The 24,512-nt window shown below is 42.0% G+C and overlaps 1 protein-coding gene and 1 long non-coding RNA gene across 2 annotated transcripts in view; one reads left to right on the forward strand and one right to left on the reverse strand.

The window, feature by feature from the left end:
* Window positions 1-24,512, reverse strand: part of LOC130887310 (uncharacterized) — a 49,522-nt gene that overhangs the window by 21,924 nt on the left and 3,086 nt on the right. The window contains exon 2 of the long non-coding RNA XR_009058361.1: window positions 20,740-20,859. This is a non-coding gene — a long non-coding RNA (uncharacterized LOC130887310). The remainder of the gene's footprint in view (window positions 1-20,739; window positions 20,860-24,512) is intronic.
* The window catches only part of Otulin (OTU deubiquitinase with linear linkage specificity), a 31,827-nt gene continuing 30,155 nt past the window's right edge, over window positions 22,841-24,512 (forward strand). The window contains exon 1 of the mRNA XM_057789677.1: window positions 22,841-22,859. The gene's annotated coding sequence lies outside the window, so the exon portion shown is untranslated. The remainder of the gene's footprint in view (window positions 22,860-24,512) is intronic.

A 24,512-nucleotide genomic window follows, 5' to 3' on the forward strand; every position in this document is an offset into this window, starting at 1 on the left:
CCCTAGGGGAACAGCAGCATTTTACTCAAATATATGGGACTCCTAACAGTGGGAGCAGGGCTGTCTCTGGTTCTGTAGCCTGCTTTTGGGACCCTTTTCTCCCACTGGGTTGCCTCATCCAGTCTTAATAGAAGAGGAGGTGCCTCCTGTAACTTGATATTCCATGGCTGCCTGACATCCGTGGGAGGCCTGCCCCCATCTGAAGAGAAACCGAGGAGAAAGAGTAAATGGAGAGGAAGAAGAAGGGGGGGGGGTAGGACTGAGATGAGAGGAGGGAGGGGAAGCTTTGGTGGGGATATAAAGACAAAATATTAAACTAAAATACTGTGTGCATTTATGTACATGTGTGTTTACATATACACACACAAATAAATGTATATACACAAACAGCCACTTGTTTGTCATATTGTACAGTTTCTTTATATCTTTGCCTTTCGTGGGGAGACTGTTGAGCCTGGCCAGCTTATGTTGTGCATTTAAATAAAAGAAGATAAATTCTATGGATTCGGACAGCTGTATGATAGTTTTGAACTGTCATAAAAACATTGAGCTATGTTTTATTTAGTCTTTACATTTCCATTTAATGAGTGGAATCTTGTGACTGAGTAACATCCCAGGTGCACGAGGGCTCTGTGTCATCCCAGAATCCCTGAAGACTTTGGTTCAGTGGCAAAGTAGAATTCAAGTGCAGGAAGGACTAATGGATCCGTACTCTGACCTTGAAGGAAGTCCAACATGGACACGTGGGCACGCATCCTGACTCTCCAGGTGGCCCGGGTGTGATTGGCAGGCCCATAAAGGTGGAAGAGGAAACGAGAGTTCCTGAGTCAGAGGACACTGTAAGCTATGAGAGCATCACTAGTTTTGAAGATAGAGGACGAGGCCACAGGCAATGCATGCTGGGATCTCTAGGAACTACAAAAAAGCAGAATCAGGCCCTCCTCTCCAGCCCCAGAAGAGATGTGGCCGTGCCAACACCTTGCTTTTGGCTTGCTGCTATCAGACCTCCATCCTTAACCCTGTAGGATAATGGATTTGAATTAAGCCTATTTTTGTTGTTGCATGGGTGGGGGGCAGGGTCTCTTAATGTATCCCTGGTTGGCTTGGAACTCACTGTGTAGAGCAGGCTCTGTCTGCCCCTGCCTTCTGAGTGCTGGGATTAAACGTGTATGCTACAATACCACACCTGTCTTAGCTAGGGTTTCTGTTGCTGTGAGGAGACACCATGGACATGGCAGCTCTTATAAAGGGACACGTTTAACTGAGGCTGTCTCACAGTTTAGAGCTTTAGTTCATTATCATCATGGCAGCACATGGTAATGTTCAGGTAGACATGGTGCTGGAGAAAGAGCTGAGAGTTCTCTATCTTGACCCGTAGGCAGCAAGAGAGTGTGTGCCACATTGGGTGTAGCTTGAGCATATGAGATTTCAAAGCTTGTCCCTACAGTAATACACTACCTCCAACAAGGCCTCATCTACTCCAACAAGGCCACACTCCTAATAGTGCAACTCCCTATGGGCCACGCATTCAAACACATGTGTCTATGGGAGTCATTCCTATTCAAACCACCACATTTCCCTCCCTGGCTGCTGTTGTAGAATATTATTTTAAGATGTGTTACATTTATTTATGTTGGTGGGACATTTGTTTAATGATGCAAAGATGTGCTGCATTCTTTTTTATTTTTGCTGAATAGCATAACTTATTTATTTTTGGTTTTTCAAGACAAAGTTTCTCAGTTGCTTTGGAGCCTGTCCTGGACCTAGCTCTTGTAAACCAGGCTGGCCTCGAACTCACATTGATCTGCCTGCCTCTGCCTCTGGAGTGCTGGGATTAAAGGTGTGCGCCACCACCGCCCGACTGTGTTGCATTTTTTTATGTTGCATTTGCTTAGCTCTGTGAAGCTGTGTTACTTTGCCTGTCTAAGACACCTGATGATCTAATAAAGAGCTGACCAGTCGATAGCAAGACAGGAGAAATGATAGACGAGGCTAGCAGGCAGAGAGAATAAATAGGAGAAAAAGAGGGAAGAGGAAGTAAGAGAGATCAAGGAATGAGAAAAGAAGAAGCCAGCCACCCAGCCAGCCATGGAGTAGGAGTGAAAGTTAGACACACAGAAGTAAAAAAAGGAAGAAGTCCAGAGGCAAAAGGTAGATGGATAATTTAAGAAAAGCTGGCTAGAAACCAGCCAAGCTAAGGCCAGGCATTCATAAGAAATAATAAGTTCTCGTGTGAATTATTTGGGAGCTGGGTGGCAGGCCCCTCAATAGGTGAAGAGTGAATAAGAACTACAGGCCTCCACAGGTTTGTAGCCATACAGAATGCAAAAATGTATTCAGTCCAACTTCAAAAGTCCCCACAGCCTGTAACAGTCTCAAACTTGTTTAAAAGTCCAAAGTTCAAAGTCTCTTCTGAGATTCATGCAGTCTCCTAACATTACTCCCCTGTAAAATCAAAATGAAAAAGCAGGTTGCACATACTTCTAACATACAACTGCACAGGACATACATTGCAGTTCCAAAAGGGAGCATAGTGAGGAAATACTGGACCAAAGCAAGACTAAAAACCAGCTGGGCAAACTCCAAACTCTGCATCTCCATGTCTGATGTCAAAGCACTCTTCAGATCTCCAACTCCTTACAGCTTTGTTGACTGCAACAGTATTCTTTCTCTTCGGCTGGTTCCACCCCCTTAGCTCTGCCCAGCAGGTATCTGACAGCTCTGGCATCTCCGGCATTTTGGATTATCCAAGGTAATCCAGGCTTCACCTTCAAAGCTTCACACAACAGCCTCTTTAGGCCTCTATGTAGGGACATCCCTGACACATGCCTGAACAATTTCCCTTCATTGCAGAGGAGGAGTCCATAACTCCTTTCTTCTATCCTTGACTCTAAAGCCAGAACCATATGGCCAAAGCTGCCAAGTTCTGATGATTGCTGGGGCTGCAGCATGGCTCCCTCATTCAATTACATCTTCATTAACTTTCTGTTTTAGATAGTTCCCTTCACTGCCTAATCTTGGCTGTCCTAGAACTCTCACTGTACCCCAGGCTGGCCTTGAACTCAGATCTGACTGCCTCTGCCTCTGAAGGGCTGGAATTAAAGGCATGCACTACCACACCTGGTTCTGAGCTTTTCTTTAATTCTTTTCAAAAGTTGGATTTTGTTCTGAGGTCACCATTTCCTTTATTCCTTTTGAAAAGTGGGCTTTTCTTTCATCTCTCAGAACACAGGATTTAGCTCCATTCTACTTCCCAGTGCCCTCTTTCTCCTTGAACTGTGCCTTTCGTATTTCCCCCAGCTCAACTTGCTCCTTTTCTTTATAAATCTGTGTAAGCGTGAGCACTAATAACCACATAACAAAGTCAATATTATACTGTTTTGAAATTTCCTCTGCCAACTGAATTGATCCAAAACTCTTCGATTTAGCCTCTGGAAGATTTTTTTTTCAGACAAGGGCTTAAAGCAGCCACATTCTTCACCAAAATACCACAAGAATAGTCTCTAGGCCAGTTCTCTTCTGAAACCTCTTGAGTCAGATCCCCAGGTCCCCATGTTTCAAGTCACTCTCAGCACCACTGTCTTCCCTATTCCTACTAGGATGACCCATTAAGCCCCCATTTAAAGGGTTGAACTGCTTTTCTGATCCAAACTTCCAAGTCAACATTCCTCCAAACAAAAGTATGGTCAGACCTATCACAGCAATACCCAAGTCCCTGGCACAGACTTCTGTCTTTAGGTATTATTGCTGTGAAGAGACACCACAATTGAAGCAACTCTTATAAAGGAAATATTTAATTGGGACTGGCTTATAGTTTCAGAGGTTTAGTCCAATATCATCATGGTAGGAAACATAATGGCATTCACGCAGACGTGGTACTGGAGAAAGAGCTGAGAGTTCTACATCTTGATCTGCAGGTAGCAGGAAGAGAACTGATTGAGTCTTCAAAGCCCACTCCCACAGTGACACACTTCCCCCAGCAAGGCCATACCTACTCCAACTAGGTCACATCTCCTAATAGTGTCACTCCCTACGGGCTAAGCATTCAAACACATGAGTCTATGAGGGTCATACCTATTCAAACCACCTCAGAGGCAGATGATCATAAACAGTTAGGTTTCTGAAGATTATCTTGTCCACTTCTCTACCTAACTACATAGATGGGATTGTGAAGGTCAGAGACATTACATAATTTCACACAATTTTTTTCTCTTTATGGAACTTTAATATACAATGTCTTTCTTCTTTTCTTAAGATTTTCTTTGTGTGTGTGTGTGTGTGTGTGTGTGTGTGTGTGTATACATGCATACAAGGTGCCAGTGCCAACCAGAAAAGGGCATTAGATACTCTGGAACAAGTGTTATAGGCTCACAACAGTGAGCTGTTCATTTTAGGTGGTGGGAAATTATCCTAAGTCCTATGCAAGAGTAGTAAGCTCAGAGAACACATTTAACTGTTGAGGTGTCTCACTATCTGCCTTATATACAATTTCTCACTTTAAAGTGGTAAATCTTGCAGAATTACAAAGAGTATAAAATGGGGGTAGAATTAGCATACCTGTTAAATTTTGTGGCTATAAATGATCATAGAGAATGATCATAGTAAGGGAGTAGAATCTACAGTTTGGTTGCTAAAGTTCCTCATGGGTCCAAATTCCAGAGGATAAAAGATTAGATGTACAACTGGCAATCTTCTTCATGTCCTATAGAAACTAGTCCATTTCTTGGGAATTTGCATCAATCTAAAGCATGCTCAAGAATCTCATTTTGACTCTAAAGGTTTCAGTTGACTCAATCTTAATCCTTGAATATATCCAGGACACTTGTCTGGGCTTCTACTGTCAGAGATGATTTCCTAAAGAAAATAAATTGCCTGATGACTTGGTCAATAATTCAGCAATAAAAACACTTCATTGATCATAAATGATATGAGTTATTTCATAAGTTGTCTATTTTTTATCACATGTATGCAACAATTCACCAAGTTTTGGATGAGAAAATTATCCTAATAGAGGCAATGAGTCAGTTACATATGTATGTTAAATACATACACAAATGAGATAATATAGCAGATACTGCGTTTCCTATGCAGGTGCTCACAAAATGTACATAATAAGTCAGTCATGACTACCGTGACATATGGAAGTGCTAACAAGAACAAAACTATAATAGAATTATCACTTTTAGAAAATTTTGACAGTCTTTGGTTAGCCATTCACTTGCTTGTTCCAAGAACATGGCGGTTGTTGGGGACCTGTCCGCGGTGCTGAAAGTGGTGAGACACAGGTGTTCAAGGATGCTCTAAAACGGTGGTACGTGTTTTCTTCTAGGCTTCTGTTTGTGGTGACAGTAGTATAGATACAAATTATTATTCGCTTGATATTGTTTCCTACTTAAAAATTGGAAGGGATTTAAGAATAACAGTCTTAGTGTTAGTTTGCATATGATAGGTTCATTTTTGTGATGTATTCAACTCTGTAGATTTTCGTGAATTCATAAAACTATTGAACTGACATTCCGATCTAATTTTAGAACATTTTTACTACCACAAAAAGTAATCCTCTATCTATGAGTGATAACTCAATATTCTGCATCCCTTATCCTCTGGCAAGCATAGATCTACCTCCTATCCATGTACATCTGTCTATTCTGGAATCATTCAGTGTAACCTTTCATGACTGATTTCTTTCACAAATCAAGTTTCAGGGGTTGTGATTGCATTAATATGAATCAGTGCTTTACTACTTTTAGTTGACAGATGTGTTATTTCAATCCATACCCCATTTTAATTGGATTATTTGCTACTTTAACTGAACTGTATAAACATACCTTAAGCAAGAGTAGAAATGTACATATAGTATAACAAAATATACCTTAAATTTGTATCAATAAACCAAAATCCATACCAATTTAAAGTATATTTCTATATCAATCAGGTTGTGAAGGAGGCATGGAGAGAGAAAGACAATTGGAACTGGAGAACATTTGGGGGCTGATATGGAAACTCCATGGACTCTATGAGGGTGACCCTAGTGAGGACTCCTAGTAATGGGGATACAGAGCCTGAACTGTCCATCTTCTGTAACCAGGCAAGGCTTCCAGGGGTAAGACTGGGACAACAACCCTGCCACAAAACCTTAGACCTACAAACTGTCCTGATTGTCCATGCCTTAATGGTGGCACAGAGCTTGTGGGAGTGGCCAATCAATGATGTCTAATTTGAGGCCTGTGTCACAAGAGGGAGCCCACACCCAATATTGTCTGGATGACCAGAAACTGGAGGCTGGATATCCCAGAGACCTAGGGTGGAACCAAACATGACTGACCACAAAAACAAAGATAAGTAAATAAAAAAATCAATCAATGAAATGATTCCTAGTCACATTCTGCCATACTCATTGATGGATGCCTTCTCCAATTGTCATCAGAGAGGCTTCCTCAGGCAGCTGATGGCAGCAGATGCCGAGGACCCACAGTCAAACATGAGGCAGAGAGAGGAAACCCAGATTGGAGGTCTCCATCAGGTCCCTCCCCTCGAAGTTTAGGGAGCCCCATGGAAGAGAGGTAGGAGGAATAGTGGGAGCCAGAGGATTCAAGAACACCAGGAAATTATGACCCAAGGGAGCAATTAAGCAGGGTTCATGGGGCTGACAGAGACTGAAGCAGCAGTCACGGAGGCTCCATGGGTCTGCACTAGGTTTCTGTGTCTGTTATGGGTGCTGGCTTGGCATTTTTGTGGAACTCCTGACAGTGGGAGTTGGGGTGTCTCTGCCTCTTTTGTCTGCTCTTGAGGCCCCTTTCCTCCTAGCGGTTTGACTCAACCAGCCTTGATGTGAAGGTTTGTGCCCGGTTTTATTGTATCTTATTGTGCCATGTTCTGTTGATGTCCTTAAGAGGTCTGCTCTTTTTTGTGGGGAGATGGGGAAAGGGGTGAAACTGTGGGAGAGGGGAGGTGGATGGAGAACTGGGAGGGGTGGAGGGAAGGAATCTGTGGTCAGAATGTATTGTATGAGAGAAGAGTAGAAGAGAGTTTTGTTCCCCTTAGTGCATGGCACGATAAATAAAAATATCTAGTGAGTGAACCAATATTAGTGTTTTTCCCTTGAAAGTTCCGAGTGTATTTATCCAGCCCTTACATCAAGTTGAGAAAGACTCTCCCAACTCTCACAGATCTGTGCTGAAGACATGTTCTCCTATTTGCAGTTCCCACTGTGTGCCAGGGAATGGTCTCCTTCTTATCAAAAACATCTTTCATTCACTCAGAAACACATTCGCCTGAAGTTTCCAAATACTGGGGAGGGATTCACTACAATTACTATGTAATCTGAGGGCTATAGCCCCGGTGGTTCTGGATGTCTGGTAAGGTAACAGTCATAACTGTTAATTAAAGAAAAAATATAAAGATAAATTTCAATAGCTTTAATTGATTTCGAATGAAGAAACAGATAGTGTTACTGTAGGAACAAGGCTAGGTTTGGCAACTGAATGATACACTCCTTATCTGGGTGCCACATGTTAGCAGAAAGACTAATGGAAAACCAATACTGATAAAGCAATTTTTATTGGTCTCTGTTGTAAATCAATATGTAGAAATTACTTTTGATTGATTTTTTAATAATTATTTTTATATTATTGATTTTTCTACAGTGTGGTAGAAGTTGTAGCTTATCATGTAGAACGGAGCCAAGTGTGAAGAGCACAGAACATCACATCAGTAACAACAAAGCAGCATGGTCATTTGACTTTGGAAGACTGACAGATGGAAGCCTAGGAATCGGAATTGAGGAGAAACAGCAGGGGCAGAGAGACCTTAATGTGTGGGCTGTTTTTGCGTGTCAACTTCACACAAGCAAGGGTTACCAGAGAGGAAAGGAGCCTCAACTGAGGAAATGCCTCCTTGAGATCCAGCTGTAAGGCATTTTCTCTATTAGTGATCAACGGGAGAGGGCCTTGTTCATGGTGGGTGGTGCTATCCCTGGACTGGGGGTCCTGGGTTCTATAAGAAAGCAGACTGAGCAAGACATGGGAAGCAAGCCAGTAAGCAACACTCCTCCGTGTCCTCTGCATCAGCTCTTCCCTCCAGGATCCTGCCCTGTTTGAATTCTATCTTTACTTTCTTTAAAGATAGGCAACAGTATGGAAGAATAAGTGGAATAAACCCTTTCCTCCCTGTCTTAGGGTTTCTATTGCTGTGAAGAGACACCATGACCATGGCAATTCTTATTAAGGAAAACGTTTAACTAAGGTGGCAGTTCAAAGTTCAGAGTTCAATCCATAATCCTCAAAGTGGGGACCACAGCAGCATGCAGGCAGACATGGTGCTGGCTCCATCTTGATCAGTAGGCAACAGGAAGTTGACTGTGGCACTGGGTGGTATCTTGAGCATAGGAGACCTCGAAGTCAGCTCCCACAGTGACACATTTCCTCCAACAAGGCCATCCCTATTCCAACAAAACCACACCTCCTAATAGTGCTATTCTCTGAGTTTATCGGGGCCATTCAAACTACCACACTCTGCAACTTGCTGTTTGGTCATGGTGTTTCATTGCAGCAATTGAAGCCATAACTAAGATAGTGATTGACTTGAAGGGATCTAGGATCACCTGGGAGGTGTGCCTCTAGGCATGCTCGTGAGGAATTATCTTGATTGGCTTATGAGGTAGGAAGACATCCTTGACTGTATAAAGGGGAAGCAAGTAGTTGAGTGCACACAACCATTACTCCTTTCTTGGTTGTAGATACCATGTAACCAGCTGCCTCCTGTGGTTATGACTTCCCTGCCATCATGAATTGTACCCTGGAACTGAAAGCCAACGTAAACCCTTCCTTAAGTTGCTTGTCCAGGTACTTTTATCACCAAGGAACTTGGGGTTTTAGTTGGTCGTCCTTACAAGTTGCTTCACTTGGTTATCTCAGCAGTCTGGTGAGGTGTACAGAGGACAGCCAATAGACTTTCTTCAAGAAAACCAGCTGGTAAAAAATGACAGCTCTGGGGCTCCAATTGAGGCTCTTGTGAAGGATTTTTGTTCCTCTACCAATTGATTCACAATAGCTAAAAAACAAACTTCTTCTAGGTTCTTTCTATACAAAAAGAGAAACTTTGTCTGTGTTTCTTCACCCTGGACTCTACTAAAAGCTTCAGGCTGTACATGGAAAACTGCTGGATTTTTAGAAATCAGCCCACGAGAGGGACTTATGGTGCCACCTAGCGTCCATGATTGGACTTACCCACAAAGAGGCCATCTGCACTCTGAAGAATAATTTATTTAAGGAAATTGCAGTAATGGATGAAGCCGAGGGTTATGTTAAACCCAACACATTCTTTAGCACTGCATAATCTTGAAGATAAATGGGAGAGAGAAGTAGGCTTATGTAGGAGACTTCCAGGGAGTCCGACAAGTTCACAAGTTCAGGTTTGAATACAATGAAACCTGTATTAAAGATGCTTCCTGAATTGTAACATTCACGCTAGTGTTAGATACAGTTACTATTTTACAAATACTGGTGCAGACTTCTGATACAGTGTTGCTGTTTCACTGACGTAAGAGGAAGGAAGTCCAACCCAGCATGTGCAATTAACAAAAAGCAACTGTTTGTCATTTATTTTTATCTTGGGGAGGGGACAGAACTGGCTTGGAGGAGCTGCTTCTCCTAAAAAGCATCCGCTCCCATTTAGACTCACAGGTAACTAAAAGCAAGATGGAAGTTAGAGCTTTGGTTTTATTTTATGTCTGTCTGCTTTACTTCAGCTGAAACCTCAGACATGTCATTGTCCTAACCCTTCCTCTTCAGTGACCCTAGATTACAGGAACTTTAAAAGTCCCAGAAAGAGTCTTACATGGATGAAAGCAATGATTTAGGAGGGTAAAACTGCATCTTGAAGCAGAAGTGGCTGTCTCCTGAGGACCAGATTGAACTTCCCAATTTCCTGATAGTGAAGTGATCAGGACTTCTCAGACCAACCTACAAAACCAGAGGGGGCTGCAGTCAGCCAAGCACACCCTTATTAGAACTGTTTAATTACCCACACCAGGATGCAGCCGTGAACCCTCGCCTGCGGGTAGACCAAGAAGCAGAGAAGGTAAACCACGTACTCATATGACATTTCTGCTCCTTTCTCTTTCTTGTTCGGTCTAGACACTCAGCCCATATTTAAGGTGGGCCAGGGTCTTGGCTCTGGCAGCTCCAACAGAATCAGCTCAACCACCATTGCTATTATGCACATTCACGAGATGAGGAATGGTGAGTGACCAAGGGAGAGACTTTGGTCAATGAGACCCTGGGGTGAGGGGACATATGGAAGAGTCTAATAACCTGTCTGTCTTCAGGTACTGACGGGAGCTTTGAATCTAACCAGAAAAGGGATTGAGAGGAGGTACAAGAGACACACATGATTAAGCGAGGCGTAGTCCCCTTGATGGCTCTTAGTTCTGGCGTTGCAGGGCTGTCTTAAGAAGCCATTATTGTTTGAGGGGATAAAACTGGTTCTCAGGAGATCATTGTTGCTGAGCACAGCTGCTCTTGTGGATAATTGGCCGTACAAGGGGGATGGCCTGTGTTGGGAAACTCTACTCTCCTGAGAATCTAAAGTGACTTCAGGTTTGAGTCCAAAACTGTGAGCCTTCCTCTTTGGACTGAGATGAAATGGGCTGGATTGACAGACACTGAGCAACCGACACTCCAATGCAAGTGGAAGCTGACCTAACACAAGGTCCCTGGCACAGGATGAAGGCAGAGGTGCCAGGCTTTGGTTCCTTTGCTTCCAGCTGTCCATGGTGGTAAGACTTAAACAAGTAGTTCATCTCAATGTGCTGGTAAGAGAAAATGTTCAGGACTGGCAGCATTCTGCCTGTGGTCTAGACACAGGTTCCTGGGATTTCACTAAAACATAAAGTTATTTCGCCTTGGTTAGAAGGTGATTTTCAAAAGTCATATTTTTTTTAAAAAAAAAAGAAAATGAAGGCAGAAAGGAGACATGAAGTATAAATCAGAGATATGACATCATTAGCACTGAATATATTTTGGGTGAAAGACCTTAAAGGCAAATGCTTTTATATCGGAAAAAATTTAGTACGATAAAATGAGATTTTGTTCTAAAGTAAAGGGTTTTTACAAATGGAAAATGAAATGTGATGGCAGAACTGGAAAACAAAGTATTTTATAGGAGTTGTGGAAGGTAAGACGTCAGCAGAGCGTGTGCCTAGCTGTTTGTGGCGGCACACGCCTCTGATCCTGACATTCGGGAAGCTGACACAGGCAGAACCTGAGGCCAGGTCTAGGACAGCCAGGGCTGCACAGTGAGACTTTATTCTCTGTATCTCGTACATATGTATATATGAATTTTTATAAAACTTGGCATAGTGAAAGTTATTAGAAATTCCTTATATAAAAATTAAACATTAACATCAAACTAAAACATAACTTTCTGTCTTAGGGTTACTATTGCTGTGATGAAACACCATGACCAAGAGCAAGGTGGGGAAGGAAGCATTTATTTGGCTTACACTCCCACATCATAGTCCATTATTGGAAGAAGTTAGAACAGGAACTCGCGCAGAACTGAAACCTAGAGGCAGGAGCTGACGCAGAAGCCATGGAGAACTACTTACTGTTTGCTCATTATGGTTTCCTCAGTCTTTCTTATAGAACCAGTACCATTGCCCAGGGTGTGGTAGCACACCCACAAGGGGCTGGGCCCTCCCACATCAATCGCTAATTAGGAAAATGCTCAACAGGCTTGCCAACTGTCAGATGTTAAGGTGTTTTCTTCGTTGAGGCGCCCTCCTTTCCGATGACTCTAGCTTGTGTCAAGTCGACATAAAAGTAGCCAGCACACTTCCTACTTAGAACACTAGGTGCTTGTATTTCAACAACAGTAATAAAAACTGGCTTAGGGAATAGGGATTCTTTTTCATCCCTGTACTAAATGATCTGTTTGATTTGGTGATTAGATTTTATTTAAGTGATGTGTGTTTTATATCCTCCCATTGAATTGAAATCTTCCCTTATCAAAGCCACTTCTTAGCAGTAGAAAAATTTCTATTAGAAAGAAGTATGCCTCCTTGGGGAATTCCTGATAAATTCCACAGTAATAGTGGGCTATTTTAATAGATAGATATTTGAATCTACTTGTTAGCATCTGTCCTATTGTGTAGAATTTTCACTGTGTCCCTGACCTTCATTTAGTTTGGACTGGTGATTAATTGAACAATGGTATACTACACACACACACACACACACAGCTTCTTCAGTCACACTTCTCTGAGTTTTCTAAATCTAAGCTCTATCTCTCTTGGAAAACACCAGTTACTTCTGTATAATTTCTGGGGATTCTAGAAAAACAGAGATCTATAGGAGCCATTGTGCTGAAGGGAAATATTATATTCTACAGTGGGAAAATTTTTAGTTAATGAAAAATTCAGGTTAGGATGAAGAATCCTTCCATGATTAACTCCCAGAAAACGGAGAACTAGGTGAACTCAGATTTCTATCCACTTTACTTCGACACTATTATTATTTCTAAATTATAACTGGGTCATTTTGTCAATTAAAAAAGACATTGCACTGAGGACTCTTCCCCTTGGAGGGAAATGACCCTATCAAGGACTTCTAGTCACTTCTCTGTGACAGGACTTCAAGAGACAAATTTTTGGATTCAAATTCCTCATCGGAACGTTGTATTAATTTCTGAGGATAGACTCGTGTGGCAACCCTTCAGTTAGAACATTGACCACTGAGTACTCTGGTTAACTGAACTCAAAACCTGACATTCTAATAATTCCCCCACTGTTATATTTATATTTAGATAGTCTTAAATTATCCGAGAAATTTAGACTTTGCTTTAGTACATTTTCCTAAATGACAGAAATCATACGGATCTGACTTTAGGATGATGGCATTATAGCCTCTCATCAATCATGTCTTGTCATGAGTGTTGGTTACAAAGACTGCCTGCCTTGTATAAAGCATGCCTTCGTGCTCTGTTTCTTTCTTTCTTTTTTATTTATTTATTTATTTATTTTGAGACAGGGTTTCTCTGTCTGGCTGTCCTGGAACTTGCTCTATAGACCAAGATGAGTTGAACTCACAGACCTGCCTTCCTCTGCCTCCCCGGTGCTGGGATTAAAGGTATGTGTGGTCATCCTTTTTACTGCCATTGCAAAATTCTCATCAAGTACAATTTGGAAAGAAGCCAGCTTTTACGTGGGCAGAAACCTACTTTAAATCTTCCAAAAGGGCAGGGCGGTGGTGGCGCAGGCCTTTAATTCCAGCACTCGGGAGGCAGAGGCAGGCGGATCTCTGGGAGTTCGAGGCCAGCCTGGTCTACAAGAGCTAGTTCCAGGACAGGAACCAAAGCTACAGAGAGACCCTGTCTCGAAAAACCAAAAAAAAAAAAAAAAAAAAAACTTCCAAAAAGATTTCTACTTGGTGGTAACTCGTCTTTAAATCTAAACTCAGTGCCCAAAACAATCACACTCTTTCTTGCTAAGAAAAAGGGAAGAATATTAAATAGGTTTAACCAGTTGGATTACCATGTTGCCTGCAGTTGGTATTTAAAATGTTAAGATACAACAAATGAAAGATTCTGGAAAGTCCTGTGGTATGTTCATATTTCTGCCTACCTGGACTCTATTATTTTTTGTTTGAGATACTAGAATCATTTTTTTAAAAAAAGTCACCAATGACAATATAAATACGTTTTTAATGAAAATTGTTGTTTTACTTTTCTGTTTCTGTGACAGAACACTATGACCAAGGCAACTTACAGAGGGGTGAGTTTATTTTGATTTACCATTCCAAAGGGTAAGAGTCCATAATGGCAGAGTAGAGACATGGAGGCTGGAGGAGGAAGCTGACAGCTCACATCTTGAAGCAAAAGCACAGAGAGAGTTGATTAGAAATGGTGTGAGTTCTTAACCTCTCAAAGGCCACCCCCAGGACATACTTCCTCCATCAAAGATGCACCTCCTTAAACGCCTCCAAACAGCGCCACCAACTGGGACCATTCAAATACATGAGCCTATGAGGGATGTCCTTACTCAAAGCCCCACAATTGGCCAAATGTCTGAGCCCAAAAGACTTCTCTGGAGATACAGGAAGTGGGCTAGGAGTTTTAGGACAGAGTCAGTCTGCTGAATATAATAAAGAAGACCATGGCTTTAAAAGGGGCTCATGTTCAAAAATAGGAGGTATAGAGAACATGCCATTTCAAAAAGGAAGACAATTGTAACCCAAACAACTATACAACTCAAGAGCCCATGTTGCCAATTAAATGAGTGAGCCTTCAATATGTGTTGTGAGGCATTAGTACACTATGTGAAGATGTATTTGCTGTGACTGGTGCAATAAAAAGCTGAATGGCCAACAGCTAGGCAGGAAGTATAGTCGGGATGTCTGGGGAGAGAAAGAGGAGGAGGAATCTAAGCACACAGTAGATGCCGGGAGACATGGAGAGGAAGAGGAGGTACAAAAGTGGCCCATGGTACAGTTACCTGGGCCTGGAAAATATCACATATGTTGGTTTACTTCTGGTTGCTGAGAGAAAGCACGGTGATCAAGTCTGTTTTGGTTTATAGTTCTGACTGGAAGGAAGCAACAGGCTTAGGAGTAAGGGCAGGAAGCTCCCATTGTCAACAACAGGCAGAAAGCAGAGAGAAGGAACTGGAAGTGGCAGGAGGCCTTTAATCTAAAACCTGCTTTTACCGATAGACTTGCCCCAGGTCCCAGCAAGGCTGCTCCACCTAAACCTCCCCCAAGAATACCACGACCTGGGGACCAAGTGTTCAAGTGGCTGGGACACTTCTCATTCATACAGAGAATGGGCATATTTTACCAGTGAATAGGCAGGCAATATTACAAAATATCCCTATGAGATTATTTCCCTTTGTGATTTTAAAATAAGAAATAAAATTTTGTTATGCTCACAAAATCTATAGAATCCTGGTACTACAAGCCTAGTCTATCATTAATAACTGGTAGGTAGGAAAGGAAATTTTCATTAGGAAGGAATTTAAAATGACAGTGTATTGTTAACTGACTTTTTTGTAATGCGAATATGCATTTACCTAAAAATTTCGAATTTGGTGTACTACCAAAATAACAGGAAGACATCAAATAATTAGTCACAATAGCAGTTATAATAACTTGGTCATTGAGCTCAGGCTTCACTATATTTATAAGTAGACACTCCGCATGAGGCTATGGTGATAAAATCAATCTGCCCAGAAGAAAACCTACAATTAAAATAAATTATTTCAAATACTCCAAGACTGTAGGGATCCACCTACAGGCTCTGCCACCCAAACACTGTTACAGGAACAACAAGCATGCACCTACATGCCTGTCTTTTTCCATGGGCTCTGGGGACTGAACCTCTCACTTACATGTCAAACATATTCCAACTGAGATATCTCCCTATGCCCTACCTTTTTTGTTTCTATTGTAAGAGTTGATGTAACCACTTACATGTTGTAACATGTAATTTGGGGCCCACGAATTTTAGTTTTCAGGACATGGTCACTCATATTTAACTCAGAATAAGCTGTCTCTTATTCTCTTTAAGAGAATATATACCCAATTACATGCTGATAAAGCAGTGGATCCATAATGTAATAATACCTTTGCAACACACAACCATAGGCGAGAGACTCGTGTTCACACCATGTGTATACAGACTGGGTTGTCCGTAGTTTCTGATATACAGAATGAACTTTGTAAATGTCTGGTCATTCACAAACGAGTAAGACTATAGATTTACTTCTGACCCTAGGCTATCATAAGTATAATCATTGCTTGTCTACTAAAAATTCTACAGATATCCTTAGATCTTAATTTTAAGACATGTAATTTACATGGCATTATAAATAAATATTGGTATTTTTGTTTGGGAATCTTTTATTAATTAAAATTACTTAAAAGTTTTACTTATTATAACAATTAGTGAAAATTTAACCAAAACAATACATTGCAAATTTTGAAAATTGTTATATATACATAATAACTTTTATTGAATATATTTTTCTGAAAAATTGTTGACGAATGGTTGTTATTGTTAGAAACAGATGGGGTTTAATTACAACTCTATCCCTATTTGAGAGATTGAGAGACATAAGTACTAAGAAATTCACAAACAGTTGCATATGGAGGCTTCTTTTAACAAAATCAGTTCTTTGAATGTCCAAATTCCACCCCAAAAATACAACAGTTGGGGGCAGGAAGATGGTTTATTGGGTAAAGTGCTAACTGCACAATCATGAAGACCTAGGTTCAGAGCTTCAGCATCCAGATAAAAAAAAAAACTAGGCAGGGCTAGAGAAGATCACTGGCTGGCTGCTTTCTCAGAGAACAGGTTGATTCCTAGAGCCAACATGGAGGCCCAAGACCATTTGTAAGCCCAGTTCCAGGGAATGCAATGTTCCCTTCTGGCTTCCAGATGGCATCAGACACAGATTTGGGACAGACATACAGGCAGGTTGTGACCAAGCATTGTGCTGTGTACCCGCAATCCCAGTTCTGGGAGGCAGAGACAGGAGGGTCCCAGGGACTCACTGGCTAGCCAGTCTAGCTGTGTTAGTTACTTTTCTATTACCACGACACAATACCATGATAAAGGCAATGTATAAAAGGAGGGGTTTAATTGAGGCTCATAGTTCAAAGGTTAGAGTTCATGGCCACTGCGGTGGGCAGCATCCAGCAGGCAGGAATAATGCTGGAGCAGTAGCTGAGAACTTACATCCTGATTTGTGACGAGGCAGAGAGAGCTAACTAGGAACTGAATGGCTTTTGAAAGCTCAAAGCCCACCCCCAGTGACACACTTCCTCCAATAAAGGCTCACCTCCTAATCCTTCCCAAACAATTGAGCCTCTGGGGACCAAGCATTCAAATATCTGCGCCTATGGGGGTGGGGGCATTATCATTCAAACCACCACACAAGCCAATTAGTGAGCCCTGGGTTCAGTGAAAAGTCCTGGCTTCAAAAGCTAAGGTGAGCAATGTTAAAGGAAGACTTTTGATTTCAACCTCTGGCTTCTGTAGATACACACAGGGATGCACACACACACACACACACACAACACACACACACCTTATTTCCACACAATATCATAGGAATCTATCATCATACTATTTTAACAATTTTAGAATCTTCGAATTTGTTGAAAGCAAGGAATCAGCAGCCATCCTTGCAAAGAAGTTCAGTTTTAGAATCACTCATGCCCACTTCTGGGAAGTGTCATAAGGTAACCATGTACTATCAATCTTCAGTCCATGGAGAGTGCTAGGAAGACACACAGCCTGGTCATGGGTCTGCCACCAGGTGATTAAGATGCCCTCAGTGTCTCTTACTTTCCATCGTGGTTTGTTCCACAGAAAATCTCAAGAGCAAGCCATGTGTGAGTAAAATTAAAGGCTGAAAATTGGAAGCTGATAGGTTAAATTGCTCACCCAAGTCACACAGTTCTATCTCTGCTACACATTATCTTTACTGTCCCATTCTAAAGTACATTTAATAGACATATTGGACGTGGGATTTCCCTTTGCATGAAGTGAATATGTTTTATTACCATTGGTTAATAAAGAAGCTGCACTGACCTATGGCAGGACAGAGTACAGCCAGGTAGGAAATTCTAACAGAGATATAGAAAAAGAGTAGGTGGAGTCAAGGAGACACCATGTAGCTGCCAAAGGTGAAAGATGCCAGAACCTTACCTGTAAGCCACAGCCTTGAGGAAATACACAGATTAATAGAAATGGGTTAATTTAAGATGTGAGAGCTAGCTAGAAATATACCTGAGCCATTGGCCAAACAGTGTTATTAATATAGTTTCTGTGTGAGTATTTGGGTCTAGGCGGCCAGGAAATGGAAGTACAGTTTCTGTCTATACATATTAGTCAAAATAGTTCATGTAAACACCAAAATACCCACATCTAAGAGCAGAAAAACCCAAGTCTGAAGGCTATGATTTTGTGCCTGTTAGATTCTAGCTGTCAGTGACTTTGAAAATAATGCTATGAGATACAACTATATAGTCTTCTGTTGGGGTCCTGTGCTAGCCCAGACCCTAAATTATTTCTCCGGACCAGAGGGGAGGCATGGGAATAAAGACACAACTCACATGGCTTTATAGGGAGGGAGAGTGAGTCTCAGTGATCCCTCATGAAATCCTGGGTGCACATGCTGAAAATTCCTCCCGTTTATTCTCCAATCAGCTTTTATACCATAAACATAAACTGAGGGGGAAATTCATGGGCATACTGTTTCCTAGGTAACCAAGTGAATGGTTGTGGTCACGTTCACACCTACCTATGTCTGCTCTGTAACGTCTTCCTGCTCTGTATGCCAACTCTGTCACGTTTACTGCATTAACATCTCTTTTCAGGCATCCTCCAAATTACAAGGAAGGAGCAGAACAACATCCTGACCCTCTGTTAGGAAGGTGACCACCTCCTGTGTGGCAGGTGCAAACTATGGCCTGAGATTCTGGCCACCATACCATGTAGAAATATGGGCCTACACTTTTCTTTTGGGGAAAAAAAAAAACTCAATCAGATATCATTCTGGACCAAGAAGGGAGTAAATTCATGGGAAAAAATTAGTGTAGGATCCACCCACAATGCTTGTGTTACTTTGTCAGAAATAGCTTGGTATAATTTTTTAAGAGCTAAGGTTGACACCTTACCATCAGTAAAGATGTTGGAATAGTAGGTGGTGGAATTGGTTCATATGACCTAATCCAAAGCCTCTTGAGGTTAAGGTTCCTGTAAGCAACACAAATCTCCTGACCCGTGTTTTCTTAGGAAATGTCTATGATTCGCACCTCTAGCTTCTTCAGAGTTGTACTGCACGGTATGAATCATGACCTTCCTAGCCACAGGAAACATGCATCTTGCCTTAAGAGGTAAGTGCAAGGAACTACATCATGATACAATTTTAACTGGCTTGAGTTGCTGTAACAGCCTTCAGTTCTGTGGCCTGGAACTGTGACCAAGTTGACAGTTTCTGGTAGGGACTTTCTTCTTGGCTTTCAAGTGGCTGCCACTTTGCTGTGTCCTCCCTTGACAGAGCAAGCTCTGGTATCTTTGTCTCTTATAATAGCATCAGCCTTGCCGTGTTAGAGCCCCTATACTCCCATACCTTCTAACCTCAGCCACACTTCATCACCTCCCTGCAGTCCCATACCTTCTAACCTCAGCCGCACTCCGTCACCACCACCACCACCTCACAGTCTGCGTCGGCAGTCACATCAAGGGTCAGGACTTTAGCATATGAATTGTGCAGTCCATGGCACATAAATCAAGATCATCTTCTACCTGGATAATTTCTAGGACAAAATCCTGTTTAAGGAGACTGGTTTAATGTTTCTAGAACCCCAAGAGCGTGGATTATAATTATCATTCTCTCTCTTCTCTTTATGGATGAAAGTTTCATTTTCACAATAAAACAAACTTCATCATGACCCATACTTCTCCCAGTGAAGACTCTTGGGGAAGTTTTGGGGTTTCCAGGTGAACCAGTATTATTGCAAGATGGTTTTTTTTTTTTTTTAAATAATTTGACAATTTCTTCTCACTTTTTTTCCTGTATGATTTATTTCAGCCTCAGCAATGCAAAGACAAAGGTTTTTGTTTGGTCATCTGGTCCTGTTTCTTTTTAAATATTTTTTATAGGAACATTTTACAGTACTAAAGACGGAGGGGCTCTTTCAACTTAACGAGTGGGTATTCCTGCAGTGGTTGATTTCTGACTGAAACCAACAGTGCTTCCTGTTGGGGCTGAGGATTATTGTACCTCAACCTGTGAAACAAGAATAAACTAAAAAGTACCTTTCTGCTCAAAGCTTAGACACCGATGTACAGAATACACTTTAGATCTATTTTTTCATTGCTGTGGGTTAGGGGAAGTCCATAGACTACACAGAGCTTGAACTTTGCTGTAAGAGTTTATGATGTTGAAAAGGTATGAGGGGGGTTATGTATCCAACTTTCACCAAGTTAGTTAAAGAGAATCGAAAGCCAACCATGAGAACAGTGTAATAGCCCAGCCGTAGTCTTTGTGAGCAGTAAGTTTAACTAAGGGTTGGGAAACTCAATGAAAAAGAACTTAAGATCTTTTACACACTAGCTATTCTAAGCACCCCCAACAAGCAGCTGCATTAATTGATGGCAATTGCAAGTATCAGCTGTCAAGCACAATTGCATTACTTAACAGTTAATGCAATTCGAAGGGAATACTGAAATTGGGGTCATCTCTCACAGTGGTGTTATAGACGTTTACTTAAGATCACAGTATTTTTATATCGTTACTTATTCGCTTTGGCAAGAGTAGGCTAGTTGTTATCACAATTTATGCAATTTTAAAATACTTTAAAATTACACTTATTATACGTGTGTGAAAATATGCATGTGGGAGCATACACGGAGATCAGAGGACCAATTGTGGGAGTTGCTGTCTCCTTTCATCCCATGGGCCCGAGGGGTAGAATCAGGCCAGTCGTTTGGTGGTAAGTGCCCTCACCTGCTGAGTCACCTTGCTGGCCCTGGTCTTTCTCCTTATAGTGAACTCTAAAAAATTAGTTTTTGACATTTTAGTCAAACACACCACAACTATGTTCTATAACGTCAGTCATGCTACATAGTCCTCAACAGTCATGCTAAAGAATGTTTGAGTAGCAGTGCAAAACACACAGAGAAACTTTAGAAGGAGACATATACAGTTGAAACAACTGACATTTAAGTTCTGACCTGAGTGTCTTGGCAAACACCTGCAGTTCTAGCACTTGGGAGATGGAGGCAGGACATTCAGTTCCAGGGCACCCTTGATCCACACCATGAATTTGGGCCCGGATGGGGCTCCAAAAAGCCCTGTCTCAAAACAATCAAAAATAAATAAGAAATTTAAATGAGGTACACAAGGACAATGCAGGTGGATATGATTCACTATTTTGGAAAGTTTTGGTTTTCACATTTTATGACATGGTGATTTGAGTTTGATTTTTGAAAATACAACAGATTTGGGCCAACAAGATGGCTCCGTAGTTAACAAAGACTCCTGCCACAGAAGCCTGGAGACCTGAGTTTGGTCCTGAGAGATCCACATGAAAGTTGAGAGAACGGACTCCACTAAGTTGTCCTTTTATTTTCGCATGCATGTGTGTCCCTGTACATACTACATATGCACACACAATAAATAAAAGATTTTAACTGTACAAGAGCTTTTAGAGCACTTTTATTTACAGAAATATAGTTCATATAGTTATCATATACTTCCCATCCAGTTTGTCCTCACTAAGATGTTCGTGCTAGCATGGTATGCTTGCTATCATTAATGAACCAGTATTTACCGAAAACATCATTGTTTATTTGGACTTCCCTTGTATAACTAAAAAGTCTTTTTGTGTTATAGGGATAACATTGCATATTTAGTTGCTGTGCCCTTACACTACTTCTGGACATAATAGTTTCTCAAATTGTTCCCTTTTGAAGATCTTGACAGTTCAAGAGAATTCTGTTTTAAGATTCATTTATCTTACTTTTATGTTATGACTGATTGTCTGCATGTTTGTAAGTCTATCATGTGATGCGGTGCCCGAGGAGGTCGGAAGAAGGCTTTAGATCTTTTGGAATTAGAGTCACAGGTAACACTTGTGAGACAGCGTGGTGAGTACGGGGAAGCAAACCCAGGGCTTCTGCAAGAACAGCAGGTGTTCTTACCATTGAGCTACTCTCCAGCTAGTCAGATATTTTACAGGTGCTCTTCGTCTAATAGCTCTCTGAATGCTCCCTTCGCCCTTTATTCTGGGACTGTGGGCTTGAGGAAGAACACCACAGAAGTGCAGTCAGATCACAGTGACATTAGTTACTGGCAACACGATTCGTCACTGAGTTCAGACCACATAGTAAAGTGGCATCTAAGTGTTCAGTTCTTACCAATAACCAGCATCAAACTAAAAACAGAGTAGTTTTCCACAGAGAAAGCAGGGCTCGATTCCAAGTGCTGAGTTTGTATTGTGATTCACCTCTCTGTGCCTGCCAAGGGTGAAACGGCCTCTAAATCTGCCAGTGCCACGTCAAGCACAACTGGATTTGCAGGCTCATATGGCCTGGGTGGCATGGTGACTTGCTTACTAGTCTGGACCTGCGGATGAGATGGCTCTTCTCCCCCTGGGCACAGAGCCTGCTACCCCATGTCTCACTTTCTGTAGGAAGGGCCAGATATAGCAATTTACCTTTTATCTTAGAGGATGACTTCCTGACATCCTAAAATTTCACTGAAATAGGATTTGGGGGAGATGTTCCACAACCATGACATTTGTTGGGACCATTTGGAGTCCTGGCCTCCAGCTGCTCTTCCCTGCTAGAGATCTTTACTTTCCTTCTGATTTGAGTTACTGAAAGCTGTGCCAAAGTTGTTTACCAGCTCTGCTTCACGAGCACGTGTTGCCTTGCCTTGAGGATCAGAGGATAAGGTTTTCACCTGTTGGCCCACCTGACTGTTGGGTATATAAGCCTCCAGGGTGCTATTGAAGAGGGGGCTTCTTACCAGTGACTAGAGGTCTGTGTCCCTGTCTCTCTGTCTTTGTGTGTGTTTGTGTGTTTCAATCTCCAGCCCGCTTGCCCTAAGCTCGCGAACTGTATGGTAGCGCATAGAGCTCAGACAGGCGTTGGGCGCTGCAGACATTGGAGCCTTCCCGACAGATACAGAGTGACTGTTACTGACCAAAACAGGAGGAAGAGATTGGTCAGGCAGTTTAAAGACGGGACCTGGAAATGGGCATCTCTGCTTCTCGTTCTTGGCAAGCAGCTCAGTCTTGACCAGAAGCTGGGACTATTCTTTCAGTAGCTCTGTCCAGGCTGGAGGCCAGGTATGTCAAAAATGTTTGGGGGTCTTGGCTTGTTCTGGCTTTTTAACTTTTTAATCCTTTTATCTAATGTCATTGTTCATTTTGTTAAGCTGACACAACCTAGAATCGCCAGGAAAAGGGTCTCAGTTGAGGGGCTGTCTAGGTCGGGTGGGCCTGTAAATGCATGGCGGGAACTGTCTCTTAGGCTAGAGCATGGAGAAAGAAACAGCCTAAATGTGGGCAGCACCATCCGCTGACTTTGGGTTATGGACTAACTATATAAGACCGAAGAAAGAGCTGAGCACAGAGAAGTACACGTTTGTCCATCTTAGCTGGATGGAACTAGCTGCTTTGGTTCCTGCTGCATTGACCATCCTGCAATGATGAACTGTAACTCAGTTTTTGCACCCAAATAACCCCCCCCCAAGTTTCTTTTGGCAGGGTATTTTATCACAGCAACGGGGAATAAAACCAAGACACATAGCAACCCAAGCAGCTGAGCTGCCTGGAAGCTATTGATCCTGAAGGTGTGCCCCAAAGTCTAGTCCACCCACCAGAAAGGAGAAGCACATGGATAATTCATGAGGCCAGTTGTCCTAATGAGCACATCTTCCCGCACCTCAGCCCTGTAAAGCCTGACTAACAAAGACCTCACTGCTATAAAGAGTGCTGCTTGCTTCCTTTGTATTGCTCTCTTATATTTAAACAAAACACAGTTCTGATCCTTGCCCTTAAATTGCCTGTGAAATCCATTCTTTGGGTTTTCTGGAAAGTATTGGCTTGGTGGCTGTTGGTTTTCCAGGACTTTAACACCCCCCACCCCCGTGATGAATGCTTGAGATGAAACAGCATCTGTTGAACTCAAGGATATCCCTCATTTTCTTCCCATTTCACGGCGTCCTGCATATTTCCTCAATGTAATGGATAAGTATGAGATTCTATGGGAGGGAAAAGTGAACATGGAGACTGCTATGGACTAAATTATGACAGCCCAGGAGTTAATTTAGTTTCATTGGGGCAGTAAAGCTTATTTCTAGTCTTGCCGTTTGAAAGTAAAAACCCTTTTTTTTTTTTTTTTTGCCATAAAGCATTTATTGAGGAGGGGAGAGGGAGAGAGGAGAGACAGACAGACACACATGCGAACGCCAAGGGAACAGGAAGGGGAAGAGGGCAGAGATGGTGGAGGGAAGGTCAGAGCCATAAAACACTTATTGAGGGAGAGGGGGAGAGGGGGACGGTCAGAGAGACACATGTGCGCATGCCAAGGGAACAGGAAGGGGAGAGCTGGGTTTTCTTTTCAACATGCATAGAAGAAACAAATCATTTTCTAGATCCATAGTTAGTAAATTATTGATAGAAATATAAGTGGACCTACCATATAATTGAGTTTGAGACTTCAATGCCATTGTCCAGGATCCACTTGTGTTCTCTAGATGCCAGTATGTAAATGGTCTGTATGATCACTGACACAAACTTAAGTCTGACAGGGCACTAACCTTTGCAATCCCTGCAAGAATGGTATTGTTTCAGATTTACTTATTGCCTGGCCAGAACTTCCGAGATTGCTCGTGTCTTCGCTAAGCCTTTGGGTGCTTTCTATGGTATATATAAGATATCCACGTAGTTCTCTCACTTCCACCTCCTTCAGTGTGGGTAGAGATGACGTGAGCAATG

The sequence above is a fragment of the Chionomys nivalis genome, chromosome 15 (assembly GCF_950005125.1).
Source record: "Chionomys nivalis chromosome 15, mChiNiv1.1, whole genome shotgun sequence".
In the NCBI taxonomy this organism is placed as follows: Eukaryota; Metazoa; Chordata; class Mammalia; order Rodentia; family Cricetidae; genus Chionomys; species Chionomys nivalis.